This window comes from Chaetodon auriga, chromosome 23, assembly GCF_051107435.1.
Source record: "Chaetodon auriga isolate fChaAug3 chromosome 23, fChaAug3.hap1, whole genome shotgun sequence".
NCBI classification, from domain to species: Eukaryota; Metazoa; Chordata; class Actinopteri; order Chaetodontiformes; family Chaetodontidae; genus Chaetodon; species Chaetodon auriga.
The window spans coordinates 4,781,576-4,787,334 of NC_135096.1; the positions used below are offsets into that span (position 1 = coordinate 4,781,576).

General features: G+C 39.1%; 1 long non-coding RNA gene across 1 annotated transcript; it reads right to left on the reverse strand.

Annotated features, from left to right (window-relative positions):
• Positions 1 to 101: 101 nt before the first annotated feature.
• Positions 102 to 1,113, reverse strand: LOC143316092 (uncharacterized). The gene is made up of 3 exons (XR_013076245.1): positions 895 to 1,113; positions 665 to 817; positions 102 to 577 (listed from the first exon to the last, which is right to left on the reverse strand). It is a non-coding gene; the product is annotated as an uncharacterized LOC143316092 (long non-coding RNA).
• Between the last annotated feature and the right edge of the window lie 4,646 nt (positions 1,114 to 5,759).

Sequence of the window (5,759 nt, forward strand, 5' to 3'; positions counted from 1 at the left end):
TATATATATACACACACATCTCTCTCTCTCCCTCTGGCTCTCCCTTCAGGCGGGCATCCCACCTGTTACATACTGCTCAAAGTATATATGGATGTCTGTGCAGTATTGTATCACATATGCATATATCTATGGAACTTCCCCCTAAATATTTAACATATGTATGTGTGGGTATATATATATATATATATATGTGTGTGTGTGTGTGTGTGTATATATATATATATGGTTTTATATCCAGATACATTTATACATGGGTAGGACAAAAATGTTTTGTCCTACCCATGTATGTGTATGTATGTATGGATATGTATATGAATATGAATATGTATATATGTGTGGATTGTATATGTATATGTGTATAGATTAATATTTGTATATGGATAGAAATTCAATATAATGTAATATATAATGCATGTCGCATGTATATGTGTGTATATGTATATATATGCATAAGAAAAAAAATCATTTATAATATGCCTTACCGGGATGGATGGATGGAGTGTGCACTGAGTGTGACTGTTCCATTCTTTGGGGACTGCCAATCACCTGACCCCTCACCTTCAGAGGAGCTCGCCATCTGTTTTTGATAAGACAAAAAGTAAATTTTCTTTCTCGGGACTCAAATATCATTGAATGGATTGAAACTGCTGAAGAAAATTCTCACCAATCTTGGGCTGGCTGAGGGCAAAAACTCTTTCTTGTGCAGCTGTGGAACCCTTTGCTTCAAACTGGCCTCCTCTTCCTCCTCCTCTTCTTCTGTTCCATTCTTTGGGGGCTGCCAATCACCTGACCCCTCACCTTCAGAGGAGCTCACCATCTGTTTTAGATAAGATAAAATGATCTTTTTCTCACTCACTTAGCCTATTCACTGAAACTGATGAAGACTACTCTTACCGATCTTTGACTGGCTGAGGATAGCTCTTAGATTAGAACCCAGTCACCCGCTGCTTGTTTCCATGGTTCTTCTTTTCAGATTCTTGCATGCCCTCCTTTATGCCCCCCTGAGGTGATTCTGTCACCACCTCATCACAGTCCGCACCTGCTCTTTCTTCTTTTTTTTGACTGCATAGCTTGATACTGCCATCATCGTCAATGCTCTGCTCTGGACTGTGTCCTCTGTTGGGTCATCCCCTGTAAAATGAAAGGTTAAAATCATGAACTGATACTACTCAACCCAAAAGAACTGTTTGTCAATTTTTCATGCTGAAGTAACCTTGGTAAAATCTTTTGGCTGTTTGGGGATCATGGTACATAAATGTTGCTACCCTTGCTGGAAGAATATCATTAGGTTTTTCAGGACACCACATCAGGACAGGTATAAAGGGGCAGCTATGCAATGTTGGAGGCAGTGTGGATCGACTGCAGCTAACCACTACCATATTTTCTGGGATTGCCCCAAGTTAAAAGCCTTCTGGAGGGATATCCAGGTTTCTTTAAGCACAGTCTTTAACACTCAAATACCCTTGAGTTTTGATGTATTGTACCTGGGTCATGTTCCTTTTTTCAAATGTAGGAGAGAGATAAAGCTGCTGCAAATTCTCTTGGTGGCAAGTAAGAAAACTGTCACAAGAAGATGGTTGAGCCCGATTCAACCTACTCTAGATGACTGGATTGGAATTATTCTGGAGATATTTAGGATGGAAAAATTAACCTACCAAATAAGACTTCAAAAGGACAAATTTTACCAGATCTGGAATAAATGGATTTCATTCATTGCCCCCACGAGAGCAGACTTTATTTGATCTCACTGGTAACGTTTCTTTGTAATTTACCCATTTAATTTATGACTGGTGTTTTATGATTATTTTTATTATGGCGGCGGCGGGGGCACCCTCCCCCCATGGATTTTGTAAATAGTTGACTGGCCTATCTTACACTAAGCTGTATTGGAAGTTTTTAGGCGATCTAGTCTGGGCAAATTACCAATATGGCCCTTAAGAAGACAACTGGACTCCCACTGATGCAATCTAAACACAAGTCTCAAGTAGTTTCTGTTGTTATAAGAGAGTGGGACTTGCAAAGATCATACAATGTCTGTCCTTCAATTTTTGAATATACATTTTTGTGATTTGTAAACCCTGACGACTGATGTCGCACACTTTCTGTATGTAAAACAAAAACTGGAATGGCATTTATTTTTGTTTTTACTGTTGAGACCATGTGTTTATACCATTTTGTCTATTCCAAATAAAGATACAATTGAAAAAAAAATGTTGCTACCCTCTCATATGTTTTATGTCCCAGCTGCTGCTTGGCCTGATGGGAGAAATCATGCACAAAGTACATAAGATAAAAATGTTGTATCTTGTAATAATAATAAAGACTTTAAAAGAACTAAACGTGTATTACGTAAGTGGCAAACAGAAGAACGTAACATATTGAATGTGGGGTCAGGACCAACAGTGGTATGAAAAAACATGGATGCCTCTGAGCCTCCCTCAATTTGACCACGAAGTCTGTTGTAACGCCTGAACCAGGCACACTCCTCTAGTTTCAGTGGTATGGCTGCCTGCCCAAAGTATCTCTGGGTTTTGTGCTCCTGAATCTATTTTAAAAAGACATTTGATTAGTGTTTCCAGCTAAGTTGTAAAACAATAGATGCATGTTGTGTTCACTTGTTTCATTTGAACATTTGTACTTACACGAATGACACGATGAGCTCTTGTAGTCTTTTCAGCAGTCTTGACCACTTTCACAGACATGTTGATAATTACACTCTTCCGATGTCCAGTCGTTGCAATGAGAAACCCACCAAGTAGTCCAGAAAACAGTCTGAGATTCCTTTTGTTATGTGAAGAAGAGAAACAACATTTTATGCATGAGCGTTCAAAGACAGTTGCCTTTAGGTCTGGAGCTGATTTATCAACTCTATTTTCCACTACCATAATCCACCAAACAATAATTCTGTCCAAATTGGAAGACATCCAAGTTAGCAGACAGCACATAGGCATGAACCCAGTTTGTAAATATAAATCAATCTAAAAGCTTCAAAGGCTCCTCAACACAATGTAATATATATAGTACCAATTTACAACAAAAAGCCGCCTCCACGCATTTTAAACAGAAAAACCAAATAAATCCCCTTTGAGCAATCTTTTAGAGATGTTTGAACAACTGCTGTGACTATTGATCCTTACCAAGTGCAGCATCAACATGCTTTGGTGCCTCCTCTACGAACCAAGCATGTTTTATGGCCTTGACAAGAATGTCTGAAGAACAAACAAACAAAAAACAACTACTGTTCAGCATATATGTGTCTAAACTTAAATTATGAGATTTACATCTGTAGCACCCCACCACTGTCACTCTCTAAAATGGAGGAGATCACTATGAACAAACTGACGGGGCGCTTGGGTTCGTTTAAGCTACCCGAAGGTTTACCTGATAGGGATGAACTTAGTTACACCTCTCCTCTGACTGGTTCAAACAAATTTCACATACTGATAACATTAAAAAGCTCTGGACACACAAAAACAAAAACGCAAAGGGTTCAAGTAATTAATGCCACTCGCACCTGCAAGCTAAAAGGTCTCTGTTTCAGAGTCCAGCGCTCTAACCACTGTACCACTTCTTCACTTCATTGGCCAGGGAGTAAACCAGTGAAAATCAACAATGACATAGAAGCATTGACCAAAAAAAGTAAAAACAAATAAACGATGCATGGAAGAGGAATTTAAAATAACGACCAAGTTAATTTATGTGATATTTTCCTATCACCCAAAATATTAACCTATGAGAATCTACAAGGTAAGTCGGGACAAACTTTGCCACAAAGGAGATGTGTGCTGAACTGATTTGGTCTGCTTGTCTTGATCAGCGATTGGGCGCAGACGCTTCAAGTTCAGTGGCTGAGAGAAAAGAAGGGTGGAGATTATTATCATACTAGGAAAACGCCGTTTTTTACGCGCGTTGTGGTGCGCACAAACGCGCGTATTTTACGCCCGTTTTGATGCGCAAAACGGCGTTTTTTACGCACGTTCTTGGAGGACTTCATTACGGCGCAAAAAGCGGCGTTCTTTTTGCGCATTATGGCGTAAAAACGCCGTAAAATCTGAAAAAACGCCGTAATTAAGTTGAAATGTGACTGAATGTAGAGTATTTCTGGCAGGAACGGTTTGCCATACTCAACAGCGCAGGAACCGCCGGCACACCAAGCACGCCGTTCGTGCGGGACGACCCTTGTTGGCCGTCTCCGAAGAAACTCACACAGCAGCAGCAGCAGCAGCAGCAGTCAAACTCCACCCGCGAGTTGAATTAGTCCGTGCCCGTCAGCGCCTCCGTCGTCGGACCTTCCGAATAAAACTCTGCCCTGACGTCACCAAAGCACTCCACCAACACTTGCCTCAGCCAACAGACAGTTGGCGAGTAAACATGCGATGGTCAATTTTCCAAAAGTCTTTCCGTTACACAATTAAAACACACAAAACACAAGCTAGTTAACGACGAGCGAATGACACGTGCGCTGCGCTCTGCCCTCTCCTTCCCTCGTCTCTCTCCTTCTCGCCCACCCACCGTCCAATCATCTCACAGAATGATCTGATGATCTATGCTGACCAATGACACAATTTCACAATTTCTGTACCTGACACGTCTGCGCATTTATAATCATAGTCCTATATTTTATGTACACAGATATTTTAAGTGTTCCCAAATTATTACTGTTGTCTCTTATTAAATGTCATTTTATCCTCTTAGTTTTCATTTTATGCCTCATGTTTTTATTTTAACTCAATATCAAGATATGCTTTGTTTCAGCTCGCAAAGTTACGTTACACAAGTTGTTTAAGATAATTTTGACCATATTAATACCAATTGACATTTCAAGTTATGTTCACTTATGTTTTTAAGGCAGCAACTGAACTTAAGTTTTCAAATTAAAACGACTTGTGTTTTTAAATGGTATCCCTTATCTAAACTAATAACAGCAAGTTTACCAGTTTCCTTCGACTTCACATAATCAACTTGCAACTCATCTGTTCAAATGTAAAACATTTATTTGAAAAACTGCCTCAACTTACAGCCTTCATTCCTATGAATACATCTTTGGCTGTTGATTGAATGGATTCAACTCCAAAAACCACCTCACATTGAAACATCTTCAAAACTTTCAGAAGTAAACAGATGTGTCAAAGTCAGACACATAAACATCCAACAAGAAATTTTACACGGCATGTTCAGCAACATATACCCTGAGCATAGAAAAGTCGGCTTCATCAGCTCTTATTATAATCTTTAAATCAAAAGTTGTTGCTTTAAATCCTGAGACAGTGCTAAAGATATGTATGCATATGAGCATTTAACTTCATTAAACGTTACAGAAAATCATCTCCCTAAGCAGACAACAGCCAAGACCATCAGCTCTCATAATCAGTCCAACAAAATAAAGTGGGAGAACATCAGCCTTAAATCCTGAGACTGTCTGTGGTAAGAACATTAAAACTGTCAAGTGTTTTGCTTGCTTGCTGTATTAACCCCACACTTGAAGGGGTGTACCAACGCTGAACATTAAAAGCTGGAATCCACTCAAAGACCAGGCCGTTGATCCTTTTTTTTTTTTTTTTTTCTTTGGTTTTTGCCCAGAATAGTGCAGAAGAAGGAAAACAGTTTCTTTTTTTTCTTTACAGCCTTTTTCCCTCAGCAGGTGAAAAACCTTAAAAGACAAAACACCACATGATTACCATTTTGTAAAACCAGGTTCTACCAAATCAAATAATTATCAAACCCATAATTATAATTAATATACCAATTAATAATTATCA